The 15,649-nt window shown below is 39.6% G+C and overlaps 1 protein-coding gene across 1 annotated transcript in view; it reads left to right on the forward strand.

The window, feature by feature from the left end:
* Positions 1 to 15,649, forward strand: part of bcas3 (BCAS3 microtubule associated cell migration factor) — a 479,890-nt gene that overhangs the window by 241,956 nt on the left and 222,285 nt on the right. The window lies entirely within an intron of this gene.

Here is a 15,649-nt window from a genome sequence, read left to right on the forward strand (position 1 = left end):
GTGAAGTGACAGGCCACATCCTGGGGCAGCTGGCAGGAGCTGGGCACACCACAAAAGAGCAGCTACAACTCCCAGTAAAGATAGACAGACACAAGAAGGAGAGAGATAGCGAGAGAGAAAGAGCGAAAGAGAGCGTAGTAAGAGAGAGAGCGAAGACGCGCGGTCCAGAGAGAAGAGCGTAGATGAGGAGAAGGAGCGAGAGAGGAGATAGAGTAGGCGAGACGAGGAGGGAGAGATAGCGAGAACGAGCCTAGACGATAGTCGACGCACTGAGCCAGAGCGAATCTATCGCTAGTAATCCCTAGCTTCACTCTCTCCTCTCTCTCCTCTCTCTCTCTATCATCTCTCTCTCTCTCTCTCTCTCCCTCTCTCTCTCTCTCTCTCTCCAGGCCATTCCTCAGTCTTAATTCCTAAACGCATTTGCTCCAGTTCCTGCTGAGGCACTGCAGGGGAGACTGTTGGTGTGTAGAGAAGGGGCAGAATGCGTGGAGGACTAGCTCTTCACACACTATTACCTCTAAAATAACACACGCACAAGGTTATCTACCTCCTTCGACATGAGTGTTGTTACAGTTGACAGGGCTGAAGGGACTGGGCTGAAACAGGCTGGTAGTGCCCAGTGCAGCTAATACACTGCCACTGATGGAGAGGTGAAAAAGGTGGCAGAGCCCTCTGTCCACTAACAGTTTGCACAACATGTGCCAAAAAGCTGGCAGTGGGTCTAATGGAGTTTGATTCCCTTCTTTAAAGAAGCTTTTCTCTTGGGGTTTATGTATGCAAATCATTATTTTCCATGAGATAATCATCTAATGATGAATAAAAGATGTGTTAAAACCAATGAACAGGCCAATTAGCAGATTTTAAGAAAACTAAAAAAAAAAAAAAAAAGCAGGTTTTAAAATATATGTTCATCGTGTGTGTCTTCTAACTCTACTATAACATTTAATATTTGTAAATTCTGGTGTGTTTTGTGTTGAACTGCAGCTCTACTGTGGTTTCAGAATTATATGTAAAATGGTTAAAGGCTACACTGGCCACTACAACGTCCTCAGTGACAAAATCTTTTAGTGGTGTACCATGAAACTGGAGGAGAATATTAAAATCTCTAATTGATGCCAATTAGCAAAAAAATAAATAAATAAAAACAAATCAAAAGCAGTTTCTAATATCAAAACACGTGTCAATGACTTACGGGGAAAAGAATATTCTTTTCACCCTCAAAATATGTTTACGCTCTGACTCAAATAGGCATCTTCTCTGCATCTGACTGTGTTTGCCTTAATAAACTGTGTAGGAACTCAAAAATTTGTCTTCAAATATCACACTGAATTTGCCAAAATTAGTGGCAACCTCCTTGCCCTCAGCTTGGCCCTGTGGGACTTAGAGAGGAAGGGCTAAAGATGAAGTGCCTTGGGATCTGAGCAAAATCAAAACAAATCTCCGGAGCGTCAGGGTTAATCCCTTTGGCCGTCAAGGACTTTGAAGTCTTTGGCCATACAGTTAATTGTCAGAGTGGGATTAGAGAAAGGTGGTAACAAGTTAACCCAGGCAATGAGTGATCTGAAGGCCACTGCTCAGGCCTATCAGGTGTTTGCAGATGTGTGTGCCTCAGGAAAAGTGACAGCAGATTCCTTGAGATGAGAGGAATGTTTAACTGACCTATAATACTTTGTTTGCTCAAGCCCCCATCACATTGTAATTAGCTGGGAGGGGGAACAGAACACGCTGATTGGACAGCTGGTACACTTAAGTGTTTCTATTTTTGAATGTTATGCTGGCCCACGTCAGTGGTACTTCACTGTTAGTCTCTCTGAAGAGACCCTGATCGCTTCCCATCCTGCGGCATTAACCAACAACCTTACTGGACAGGTTACTTGAAAAAAACTGTTTAAAAGAAGCCAGAGATTTCTCTTTGCCACTGGGCACATTGTCCTCAGTGTCCCATTGATGCTTCTTGATCAAATTTATCTGATTCTGAAAAACATCGAATGTTAACAAAAATATCTAAAACCTTTTAATCAAGAGAGACTTTTAGACAGTTGGACTTAGTAAAGATGTCCATCACCCTTTTTTTCTTTTCTTTTTGGAAACTCAAACATCTGTTTATTCAATTCATAATAATGCAGTTAGGTTTGAGATGTTTTCACCAGCTGTATTTTTGGGTTACACAATTTTTCCATTCTACCAGATTAAAAAAAGTACAGTCAAATTAAAATGAGAAAATTTTCTCTGTTTTAACTTTTGATATGTTTTATTTGTACTTAGATACAGGGTTTTAAAAATCTGCAAATCACTTTACATGTTCAAGGACATTAATTGGACTCTGTTCAATGCATTCATTCATTCATTCATTTTTAGTCAAGCTCCTCTGAGGTATACGAGGAGAAAACTGCTGTTTTTGTAGCCGATTATTGTAATTTATGTGGGGCCCATAATAAATCCAGAAGATAATAATATCTCTGGGCTTTTTAGCTTATAGTTGTTATTACACTTTGGTTATAATGAGGTGCGATCACAAAGTTCTTCATATTCAGCTTCTTGTGGATGTCTGGACGCCCACGATGATGGACATCTCAGTGCAACTGCTGTTTATAGACCTCAGTGAAGTCCCGTTGCATGTCTGTAATTTAACTACAGAATGAAAATATTTTTTTTTTTTTCAAAACTGACCAGATTCTCAAAAAATTCTACTGATGATTTTGCTATTGTCATCATCAAACGATAGCGACAAATCAGTCAGTGGAAAGTAGTTCATCAGGCCTAGTGGAGAGTACAGGGCACCATCCTGAATGAGACTCTCAGGGCGGAGTTCTAGTGTAATGTCCTCAGGGAGAACATTTAACAGAAACAGCCTGAACAGCGGTGTATGCCACTGTGCTATAATGTGCTGCCACGCAGTGCATTTAAAACAAGAGGTTTTTTATTTATTTTTTTTAATGTCCACTATCCACCCTGCTCTCCAGAGTTCCCAGGGTCGTCGATAATCCACAGAAGACAGGATCACACCTTAATGACATGAACAAACAGGACAAAATAGGACTTCTGGGGAGTGATCGCGAATTAGCATCTGAACTGAAAGCAGGCCGGTCCACAAGCTCCGCCTAGTTTAATCAGAAAAAAAGGCTTTTGGGTTTTTGTAGTTCACATGGAGACAGTTGTAGAGGTAAATGGTGTGTTTTGAGTGGCCGTGTTACTAATTCAACAGTAAAAACATGAAAAAAAGGAATCAAGCTCAAATAGCATCAGACATACTCTGATGCAGAGACATACGTACATCACTAGTGTTAAGGGGAAAAATGCAAGGATGTTTCTAAATAGATATCTTCAATTTACTGTTGTTCCGTCTTTCACGTAAAACTTTTTTCCCAGCGATTATTTTTTCTTTTTTTTTCTGCAGTGATTTTGTTGAGATTTGCTGGTGCTGATCACAGCTGTCGCCTCTGCTTTCTCTTAGTTCTCTTCAGGTGAAATATGCAGTATTTGACTCAAAGCTGAGTTTGCATTTACAATACACTTGAACCTGTTTGCTCAGTTTTCGCCAGTCTGCAAGGACTGCAAGCCGGTTTTCTCCCACCTCAGCAGAGCATGCCAAAACACCTCACTTTTTTGTTTTCATCAGAATTTGTCTTGTCATCTGTTTGTCTTTGGTGTATTTCAAGGACATACCTTATTCTTCCTGAGCATCCTTAGCATTTCCTTTCTCTGGTGTTTGGGATAAAAATGCCCATATTTTCAGTTTCCTTTTTTTAAGTTTTCTTAAGTTCAGCTATGATGTTGTTGTTCATTCAGTATGGTTTTTTTTATAGTTGTAGAAATGTTGGTAAAGATATACAGAACACAATTACAGCAACTGTCTCTAACAAACTAAAGTACTGTGCAAAAGTCTTGAGTCACCCCTCATTTCTTTATATTTTGCTTCCAAGGAGCCAGACTTTCTTGTAATTTTTTAAAGTGATCTTGAGCAGTATTTCTGAGGGCTTTCTGAAGGGTTTTTTGGATATTGGCTGCTTTTACACTCATTTCCACTCCAGTCCTTGTACCTGACCATTTTCAGAGGAATGGTTGGTTTTTGTGAGTTTGTTAAGCCACTTAACACTGGCCTATGGATCATTCAAGCATAAAAAAAGGAACCTCACCCAAGGGATGAACCAGTGTTGTCTACACATAACAGACAACTTCGAAACCAATTAAAGGCACTTTGCTACTACATAACACACATAACACATGTTCCCATTTCTTTAGTTGATTCTATGAAAAATGCCAAACATAACACAGTTTAACAGACATAAAATAGTATTTTTGAACTAGCAAGGTTATTCCCAAAAAGCTATTAGCTGAAAACATCAATATCTTATATCTCTGTGCAGTGTGTCCTTAAAACGTTTGAGGAAACTGGACAAGTAGAGGACTAAAGAAGAAGAGGCAGGCTTAAAAAACTTTTTATGGGGTTTTGAGGTGGCCCAGCGGACGAGCAGGTGACCATGTGTGCCGCAAGGCAAAAAGCAGGCAGCGCAGGTCCTCATCCCAACCTGTCGCTCTTTGCTGCATGTCTTCCCCATCTCTCCTCCCACTTTCCTGTCTCTCTACACTGTAATAATAATAATAAATAATAAATAATAATAAAAACCACTACGGCCAAAAAAATTAAACAACAGAAAAAAAAAAAAAAAAAAAAAAAAAAATATATATATATATATATATATATATATATATATATATATATATATATATATATATATATATATATATATATAATATACATATACATATATATATATTAGGGGTGGGACTCGATTAAAAAAATTAATCGATTAATTAATTACAAAGCTTGTAATTAATTAATCGAAATTAATCGCATTTTAATCGCATTTCAATATTTGACATGAGAAATATTAATTTAAGTTTAGTTGATGAATGAATCAATATACATAAGCTTAAACTTCAAAATTTTGTTTATTTTCCCACCAGTCTACTACACAGACCAATGAAGGGTGGAAGTGCTCCTGTGATAAGCAAACACCTGAAATTAAAGTTAAGCATCATAACTGGATAGTTTTATTCAACATTAATGTCTCACTTGTTATAGTTGGAAATTAATCATTCTCTCAGCTGTATTCCTTGATGTTGAAATGTGTTATGCTTGTTTTAACAGCTTATTTTGAATTAAAGACTTAAAATTAAACCACAAAAAGGAGAAAAAGTTCGTTCTCCGTTTAACCAGCTGCTTTTACACAGCTGTGCTTCGCACTCACGGTTGCTAGGCGACATGAGCTACGCAGAGGGTGACGGCAGCTGATATGAAGGCTAGCTGCTCACTTCCGGCCTTTGTGGTGTTCGTGGGCTGCGAACGCACAATGTCCAAATTAGGGGCCGGGTCCTTCGCAGGAATGCGGCCCTAATTTGGACATTGTGCGTTGATATAATCTGTATGCCGGGAACTCGTGCACTGAGAAACGTTCCACGGTGCAAAGTGCGATTAAAATGCGTTAAAATTTTTAACGCGTTAATTTCCCCGTAATTAATTAATCGAAATTAACGCGTTAAAGTCCCACCCCTAATATATATATATATATATATATATATATATATATATATATATATATATATATATATATATATATATATATATGTTGTCCTTCATGTGGTCCTTCAGTTAATCCATCTACTATTTGCTGAGGCCTCATTAGAAATGGTCTCAATGGTAGGATGGCTGTAAAGAAGCCATTCTTAAAGGAAACTGGGAGAAAAGACTGAGGTATGCCAAATTACACAGATCTGGACTGAAAAGCAGCAGCAGGTCTTATAGAGTGATGAATCCAAATTATGGAAGAGGTCAGGAAAGAGGTAAAACAGTGAGTAGCTACAGCAATCTGTAAAACATGGTGAAGGCTCTGTCATAGTTTGGGGCAGCATGTCAGTCACTGGTGTTGGGGATCTTGGCAAACTGATGGAGTTATGGGCACAGAAATGTACCATCAGATTTGAAGCCACCATACATGACCATCTGGGAACCATCTGATTAGTACTGGTTTCATTTTCCAGCATGGAAGGATGGCTATCAAGAAGCCATTCCTCAGGGAAAACAGAGAGAAAAGGCTGAGATATGCCAAATTACATAGAAGTGGACTGAAATCACGGGAAACAGGTCTTATATACTGTCTACAGCCATCTGTAAAGTGCGGTGGGGGCTCAGTAGAACAAAACATTTAAAAAGAGCTTTGGAATGTCCTTCAGAACCTAAAAAACTGTTCCTGAAGACTAATTAAAGAAATTACAAGAAACCTTGCCTAAGAGAGTTCAGGCTGTGTTGAAGTATAAAGATACTCATACCAAATATAGACTCCCAAGCTCTTTAGAATTGTCAAAAACCTGATTTTGCTTTTATATACTCTATTTCCATGGATGCTTGCACATTTTTCAATAAACCACTCCACCTATTTCCAATTTTCCTAGCAAAATATACAGAAATGACGCTTGGCTCAAGACTGTTGACTTTGCTGTATAATGAGCTGAGCACATTTGCCCATAAACTAACTTCTTCATCAATCACATCACACTTTCCTTGCTGAGTTTTGTTCACTGGCAGTAAGTAGTTCTAAATTATTATGTCACTTTGTTGCTGCGGCCTTCAATTCAGTGTTATTTATATAGCACCAAATCACAACAAACAGTCATCTTAAGGTGCTTTATATTGTAATAAAGACCCTACAATAATTACAGAGAAGCAGTCAAACGACCCCCTATGAGCAGCACTTGGCAACAGTGGGAAGGAAAAACTCCCTTTTAACAGGAAGAAACCTCCAGCAGAACCAGGCTCAGGGAGTCATCTGCCGTCACTGGTTGGGCTGAGGGGGAAGAGACAGGACAAAAGACACACTGTGGAAGAGAGCCAGAGATTAATAATAACTAATGATTAAATGCAGAGTGGGGTACAAACAGAGTAAAAGAGGTGAATAAAAGAGAAATACTCAGTGCATGTAGGAACCCACCAGCAGCCTAGGCCTATTGCAGCATGACTGATCCAGCCCTAACTTTAAGCTTTAACAATAAGGTAAGTTTTAAGCTTTATCTCAAAATAGAGTGGGTGTCTCCAATATTACCAACAGTTTAAGTTCCATGAGACTTTTATGTAGCCTTCAGTGTCAACATTTTTTAATGTGCCTTAATTGGTGCTAATATACAGATTGGCAGATATAAACAGTGTCTTTATGTAGTATGATTAACCACTTCACTCACACACACACACACACACACACACTTTCTCTCTCACCTAATATGGTCACATTGCACTCATTAACCTATCTTTTATGGTTATTATAACATTATAACAGTGATCATAGTCGACAGTAGTTCCTGCTGCCCTAGCACAGGATTTGACAGCCCCTTGTAGGTGGTAGTGACAGCTGTGTCCTGTATCAGTAGTTTGGCATTTGTGTTTAGGCATTTACAGAAGTGAGGCTTGGTTTTGTTTGAAGGATCTAAGTCTCAGGGTTGATTGGCAGACAGTGAAGATGGCTGCACATGACCCAACCCCCCTGGCGAGATAGAGAATAGGTCCATTGTTCCTGAAGCAGTATGCTGCTTAGAACTGCAGTGAGGCAAGGATGTGGGACCCTTAATAAATAAATAAATATAATATATATATATATATATATATATATATATATATATATATATATATATATATATATATATACATATATATATATACATATATATATACATATATATATATATATATGTGTGTGTGTGTGTGTGTTGTGTGTGTGTGTGTGTGTGTGTCCTCTCAGAAACTTTTAAAATGACAGATGTGTTGCAGTTAGTGATTTTCATGAACACCCAAACAGTGTAATTCAAGCCAACATAATACTGTATACTTGTAGTGAAGCGTGATGTCCAGTTGTTGTTAACACTCTGAGAATTGTTGATTCAACATTCTGCTCATTTCTCAAGCTTGGTAGCTTTATTATAAATATTTTTACTGTATTATGTACAATTGTATCTATCGTGACATACATTAGGAGTCCTAAATGAACAGTTTTATAAACACAAACCAAATAACAAATTTGTTTTAGAATGCATTACTGTATACTGATTTGCAGAAACATTAAAACCACGTGGCAGATATTGTGGAAGTCCCCTTGTATGATGAGAACAGCTCTGAAAAGGCTGGGCCCTTTGAGTCCTACATTTGCAGTGTAAGGCCTTCACAGCTTGATGGGATTGTGATCTAGGATGTTTGAAAGCTAGGTTAATGCTTCATGTCACGGCAGTTTTTGACATCTTGCAGGCTGCGTTGTCTTGCTTCTGGAGTTCACCGTCATTGGGGAGTGACACTGGGAAGGCAGTATGCTTGGTGTGCTTGCTGTGCCCCAATGAATCTTGTTAGTCCTTCAACCGGGGGATGCGGTGGGGGTGGGGTCCCCCTGAGTATCAGACGAACACTTGCTAGTGCTAATAGCCGTCAGTTCTGAACTGGTGAAATTCTCATCCGGCACAGTGCCGGGCAATCAACTGCTGGCTAGAACCCTGTGAACGTGTCATTACAAGTGAATATGTGTAGATAGCCACTTGTTTCTACCTCCACTATTATTTCAGCCCTAAAATGTTTCTGTTTAGGATTACTGTCTTTATATTTGAACTTTAAGAAATTAAAAGCTGGTATTTGAAAACAATCTTGTCAGCATGCTGCAAGACTGAAAAGCAAGTATCAGAATTCTAAGTGACATGAAGAGCTGAGGAGCTATGGCTCCTACTCTCCATCTCTCCTGTGTTTGACATGCAGGAGCCCGGCACCAGCTAACTGGTTATCATCCTCCACACAAGCTGTAGGTTAGACATATTAGATCTCTGTTCCCCACAAGAGTCCCGGCCCTCTCATTTGGTGCCAGTCTAGCTGGATATCAGCAACACACTCTGCCTCTCTGGCACCACAAGGTCCATTTAGCTCAGGCTTCACCCCCCCTTTCTCACCTTATACCCACCCACCCAACAGTATTCCTGCATTTCACTCACTTATCTTCTCTTCTCACATCCCTCCTGTTTTTTTTTTTATTTTCTCATTCTCACAAGTGTGTCTCATTTTCCTTCATAGCTTTTAAGGTAAGGCCTTCCAGATTTATTTTGGGTCTGTTATTCAAATTTAAGGCTGGTTCACTTCAGTTTAAGTGCAGTTCTGTCTCTTTTCTGCCCTTCCTGATTTAATTATCTTTTATCTTTTTTTTGTGCACTACTGTTTATTGCTTAGCTCTGTTTAATTGCTTACAAAGCAGCTTTTGGCAGCTGTGTTTTATATTAGTTAAATCTGAAATTCTCAATCCACATCGCATTAAAAAGCTCCAGAAAAGGTAATGTTTTTGTAGCCATCTTCTTCTATCTTCATCTTTTTAAATTCCTTACTCCTTCTCTACCCCTTCTCCTGACTACTACCATCCATTCTCTCTTAGTCTCTCTCTTGCTCTTTCTCCCCCTCCTGTGTTCCCCAGTGGGGGTGTTGTTTGTAAAGCATTATAATTTATAACGGAGCAGAGTGGATTTAATTTCAGTGCGCGGGGGCTCGCCAGCAGGGCGCCAGCCTGCAATCAGGGGAATCAGCAGCTCGCACAAGGCCTGTAAACACACACACACACATACACACACATACACACACGCACATAGAGAGAGCAGACCCCCACATAGAGCCAGTGAGAATGGAAAGTATTATCAGTGGCCACAAACGGACAGTGTTTCTCGTCACCCAACTCCCAGGATGCTCTCTCCACAGCCCGGCACCTTCTCAGCTTCACTTTCAGCTCTGCTGCAACTGCTCTCGCTCTCTCTTCCCCTCTCTGGCTCTTTGTAATTTCTCTGTCTGCGTCTGGCTTGCATTATCTGCATCTTCCTCCCCACCCCTTTCTCTCCCTCTCTTACTCATTGTCTCTCATTACCACTCATTACCTATTGTTGGGGGGGTAACAGGCTTTCTCATCATAGACTCCGCTGCCTTCCAAAGACAATTAAGGTTCACCAGCAGGTCATATTCAAGTATTATTCCTCTCATTCCCCACCACCACACACACACGCACACATGCACACACACGCACACACACACACATTCTCTCTGTCTCTGTCTCTCTCTCTCTATCCCTTCAGTTCTGCCCCGGGGGGCCTTTTTTTTTTTTCTTTTTCAAACTGCCCATTTGCCAGTTGCAATTTCCCCTTCATAAATCCTGCTTCCTTGGCAAACTGTGCCAGACAGTGGGATGATCCTTACTCACAGAAGGTCAGAGACCGAACAAGAGGTGTAGTAGGAGGAGCCAATATCTCTAGCTCTAGCTAGAGACATTGCTTCAAAGATGACACAATTATCAATTGGATAGTGACCCTAAAAGATAACATGTCAGATAAAAGTTAGCTGATGTTAGCAAGTACGGTACAGTAGTGCAGGACTTGGATTTATAGTGTTTTGGTTTTTATTCAAACTTCCCCTCAAATTATGTTTGTCAGTTTGCACAAAGAAAAGTTCCTTCTGCTTCAGCCATCTGCTAAAAACCAGTCACTGTCAAATCATTACCAAAAGTTGCAACAAAGGCAGCATATTCAATTCTTCTAAACAGCTTATTCAACTTTGTCAGCTTCATCAGGTTGCAGACTTCATGACAAAACTACATAAAATAATTTATCTGCAAATTTCAAGGTGTAAAGTGGACTATATGTTGCAAGTTTTTGTATGGAGAAGTGTTTCCAGCTATGGTTTGTCGCTTGCAGTGGTAGCAACAGACAGGTGAAAAGTAAAGGCGAGCCTGAACCCTTGAATCCAATGATCATCATCATCATCATCACCATTAAAACTTCAAATGAGAATTAAGAGCCCCCCCCCCCAGCTAATAAAAATTTAGATTTTCTATCTTTATTTTATATGAATAAACTCTGTTTGTCTACTCTTGTAGAAGATCTGATGTTTTTACTGCCACACATCAGTAAATCTCACCTCGTCGTGCTCGTATTAGTTTGCTGCGTTGCCTCTGTGTTTTATCCTCTGGGATGCTAGTTTTAATCTGAGGTCTTAGCCACTGTGTTGTTCTGTTCCTGCTGTTATATTAGGATGATTGGACATCTGCTGTGGGCGTGTTAAGCTGGAATCACTCATCCAGTCTCCCAGAGTGCATGTATCTGACACAGCAGCATCATTGTTTCAGAGTGTGTGTATGTTGCAAACAGAGTGTGATGTACCATAATGACAGGGATACACTGAGAAACTGATTATGGCCACAAACTTGGAATTTTAATGAATATGTGAAAATGTACAGTTTCGTGTAACTATTTATTTCATGTGTGGTGCACATGTGCATTGTTACTGTTCACTAGTGGGAGCTCAGCGCCATCATTCTCCATTTAGTATAATTAATTCCCTGCTTTTCCACTCTTCTTGGATTTGCTTGCCTTTATCTAACCCCAGCTAACGACTACAAGATATGCTTTATGAGCTCAGAAGAATAACATACAAGCACAGCACAAACATGCTGCAAAAGATTTGCTGGACATTTCTGAACCACATGAATTGGACAGGAAACAGGTCATTTCTCTCTTCTCTGAATGCTCCAGAAGCAAAAGTTCAGAGGAAGGGCTCATCTCATAAAGGGTCAAGTATAAACCTTTTTATTTGGGGGCATCGACGGCCCCCCCCCATCCCCAAAAAGAAACTGTGAAATAGCTGTCATATAGGTAGAAAAAAGAGGTTAAATTTGATGCCATTTAAACTAATTTAATTGCATAATTTAAAAAAAAATTATCTTGCGCTTACAGGTCTTAGGTAACTACAACCTGAGATGAACAATAACTCATGACATATTATATTGTCATTATTTAATAAAACTAAGCCAAAATGCTGAAGCAGTGTGTGAAAATCTTGGTTCACCCCATAATTCAACAGCTTGTAGAACCACCTTTATAAGCAATAACTTTAAGAAACTTGAAGCTGTTGTTTTATGGATGACTTTATCAGCCTTTTGTTATGGAGCAATTTTGGCCAACTCTTCTTTACAATGTAGATTCAACTCATTGAGATTTGTGGGCATTCACTTATGCACAGATCTGTTAATGACAATGGGATCATTGTCCTGTTGCATGACCTAATTCTGGTCAGGCTCTAGCTGTTCAGTTGGTGATTGTGATTTCAGTTTCACATGAGGTTTGTTGTTAGATTTGCTTTTGTATGGGTGCCAGGGTGGCTCAGTGGATGAGCACGCGATCATGTATCCCACATGTCTGTGGTGTGGATGACCCAGGTTCGCATCTGACCTGTGGCCCTTTCCTGTGTGTCTTCCCCTGTATCTCTCACCTCACACTTTCCTGTCTGTCTTCAATGTGCACTATCTAAGAAAATGTTTTTGTTTATTTCTTTCCAAAAAAAATGTTTTTAAAAGAATTGCTTTTGTAGTAGTTCCCCTATGGTTTAATTTGGCAAACTTTGTGTTTGCCTCATAGTGAAGAACAGCCACATTAGTGTTGAGCCAGTAATGTAGAGCCACTACTTCCTGCACTGCTGTACCCATGTCGTGCATACATACATACATGAACTAATATGTACGTATCTGTATCTGTGTGTGCGTGTGTGTGTGTGTGTGTGTGTGTGTGTGTGTGTGTGTGTGTGTGTGTGTGTGTGTGTGTGTGTGTGTGTGTGTGAGTGAGAAAGTCTTGAGCCATTCCTCTTCATTAAAAGGAGCCAGATTTTCTTGTCATTTTTTAAAGTGGTCTTGAGCCATACTTCTCCAGGCCTTTTCACTAATTTTCAGTACTGTCTCTATATCTGATCTTTTTCAGAGGAATTTTTTGTTTGTTTGTTTGTTAACCCCCTTAACACTGGTCTATGAGTCATTGAAGCATACAAAAGGCAGCATGGTGTGCGACATGGCTGTAAGAAATTTGAGGAAACTGGACAACTGCAGGCCAAAAAAAGCAAAACAACAAAAGCACTGCAGATGAACAGTAATAGATGAACAAAAATATAAAGAAATGAGGGATGGCTGAAGATTTTTGCACAGTATTATCTTTTCAATTCAGTCCAGTTACATTTTATTTATATAGCACCAAATCACAACAAACAGTTGCCTCAAGGCACTTTATATTATAAGGTAAAGACCCTACAATAATACAGAGAAAACCCCAACAATCAAAATGACCCCCTATGAGCAAACACTTGGTGACAGTGGGAAGGAAAAACTCCCTTTTAACAGGAAGAAACCTCCATTAGAACCAGGCTCAGGGAGGGGCAGCCATCTGCCACGACTGGTTGAGGGTGAGAAGAAGGAGACAGGATATGATATGATAGGAGACAGGATAGGATATGATTGGTTCTTGTTCTTATATAGCGCTTTTCTACTCTAGCTAAACACTCAAAGCACTTTATAATATATATATGCTGTGGAAGAGAGCTAGAGATTAATATGGGAGTCAGTATGGGAGAAATCTGCTCTCTCTTTCTAGTCCCTGTCAGTACTCTAGCTGCAGCATTTTGGATCAGCTGAAGGCTTTTCAGGGAGCTTTTAGGACAGCCTGATAATAATGAATTACAATAGTCCAGCCTAGAAGTAATAAATGCATGAATTAGCTTTTCAGCATCACTCTGAGATAAAATGTTTCTAATTTTAGAAATATTGTGCAAATGCAAGAAAGCAGTTCTATATTTGTTTAATATGTGCATTGAAGAACATATCCTGGTCAAAAATGACTCCAAGATTTCTCACAGTGTTACTGGAGGCCAAAGTAATGCCATCCAGAGTAAGTATCTGTTTTACACATGGGCAGATAAAGTTTAGTTTCTTGGGGTTGTTTTGTTTTTGCCCCATCTCTACTGAACTCTTACAGACGGTGCAACATTTTCTGTGATCCTAGTGATTATAGAAATACCATAGCTCAATACAAAAACATCTTAAAATCTACTGCTGATTACCATACTGTATTCTAAAAGGTTAGCATGAAGAACCACAGATAATGATCAGTTTATTTTTCCAGCCCAAATCGTAAATGACAGACTTGCGTCCAAGGGTTTCACAATCTGTGTAGCATAAAACACCTTCGATTTTTGTGAGCCTCAGTTCAGATAAATGAAAAAGCAAAAGAAAAACCCAGCAGGCATTTTTCACACAATTTTAACTTGTAGTAGTGCAGAGTCCACAGGTGTCCTGTCTTGGCTTAATATCTGTTTCATGTGTTGGTTCATTTGTATACTCCTCTTCTTCAATGGCATATCATAATGTCTGCTACAAAGAATGCTTGTTTCCCATCTGCCAATTTTGAGTACAGCATTTTGTTGCAAAGTGGTCATATTAAGAAAAACAATCCTTATTGCTTGGTTTTGGCATTCCCAAAATCTTTCCCCCCCCCTTACTATACAATTTGGAATGATTCTTTAATGTGGGGGACGTTCCTTTTCTCATATTTGTTTATTCTGACAAACCTGAGTGTCACCAGGCAGATTGTAGCTACCAAAATCACTTCTCTGCGAATGGAAATAAACCTAATGACCTTGGTTGTCTCGCCAACTTCTAAAGACACTGTGTTTGTGCATGTGTGTGCGTGCATCTCACTAATGGCTATAGAGCTGTAGTTTTTTCATTTAAGTCAGAGTTATGAAGTGTTATGGAGCCCTTTTAGGTTTTAACCTCCCTTGGCAGCAGTTAGGCTCTATATTACAAAGGTTAGTAGGCTGTGCAGTTGCTCATTTTACTCTTTCTCTCTCTTACACACACACACACACACACACACACACACACACACACACACACACACACACACACACACACACACACACACACTTGAGTGAAGTTGCACTGGTCATGGCCTTTATACATGAGCTATCCTCAAATTTAATCAAATGTCCTAATGGGTTCTGTGTGGGACGTTTCCCTCTGTGTGAGAGTCTGTGTGTGCGTGTAGGTAGGCCAAAGGAAGCCTTAGAGGCAGCAGCAGTTGATTGGAGGGCACATGTGATGTGGCTGAGAGATCAAACACACACTTTTGATAAATGTGAGAGCGGAGTGGGCAGTGCTCCTTTTCTTCACTCCTGATCAGTGTTGGGCTGTTCTCTGTTCATTACACAAACACATGTGTGTGCATGTACGTATACACACACACACACACACACACACACACACACACACACACACATACTCCCTTATGTCACAATTGAGGTCGCATTTCTTAACTCCCAACCTTAGGGGACACTGCTTTCTGTATGGTTTAGCGGGAAGGTTGGAACTGAATTGTACACCTCCAGATTCACAGAAAAGATATATCACTTGAGATTCTCATTTTAGGCTATTTTTCTCCATGCAGTATTTTGACCTTCTCATTGGGGACTGGGAATGCTTAATGTCCCCTTTGGGGTCTTCAGTAATACACAGGTAAACAAACTATTTTATGCCACTTTTGGGGACCTTACTTCCTTTTGGGGTCTTCTGCAATATACACATACACAAACTATTTTATGTTAGTTTTGGGGGCCTTACTTTTCTTAAAGTCTTTCAAAGTAAGTATAACATAATATTATCACTAGACCCCACCCCCACCCACCCCAAATTTTCAGTATACTATTACTGTTCAGTGTCACAATGTAAAAGGTCATATTTTTCTATCCAATCCTACAGTAATTATTTCACAATTCAGTTTG

This window comes from Archocentrus centrarchus, chromosome 13, assembly GCF_007364275.1.
Source record: "Archocentrus centrarchus isolate MPI-CPG fArcCen1 chromosome 13, fArcCen1, whole genome shotgun sequence".
NCBI classification, from domain to species: Eukaryota; Metazoa; Chordata; class Actinopteri; order Cichliformes; family Cichlidae; genus Archocentrus; species Archocentrus centrarchus.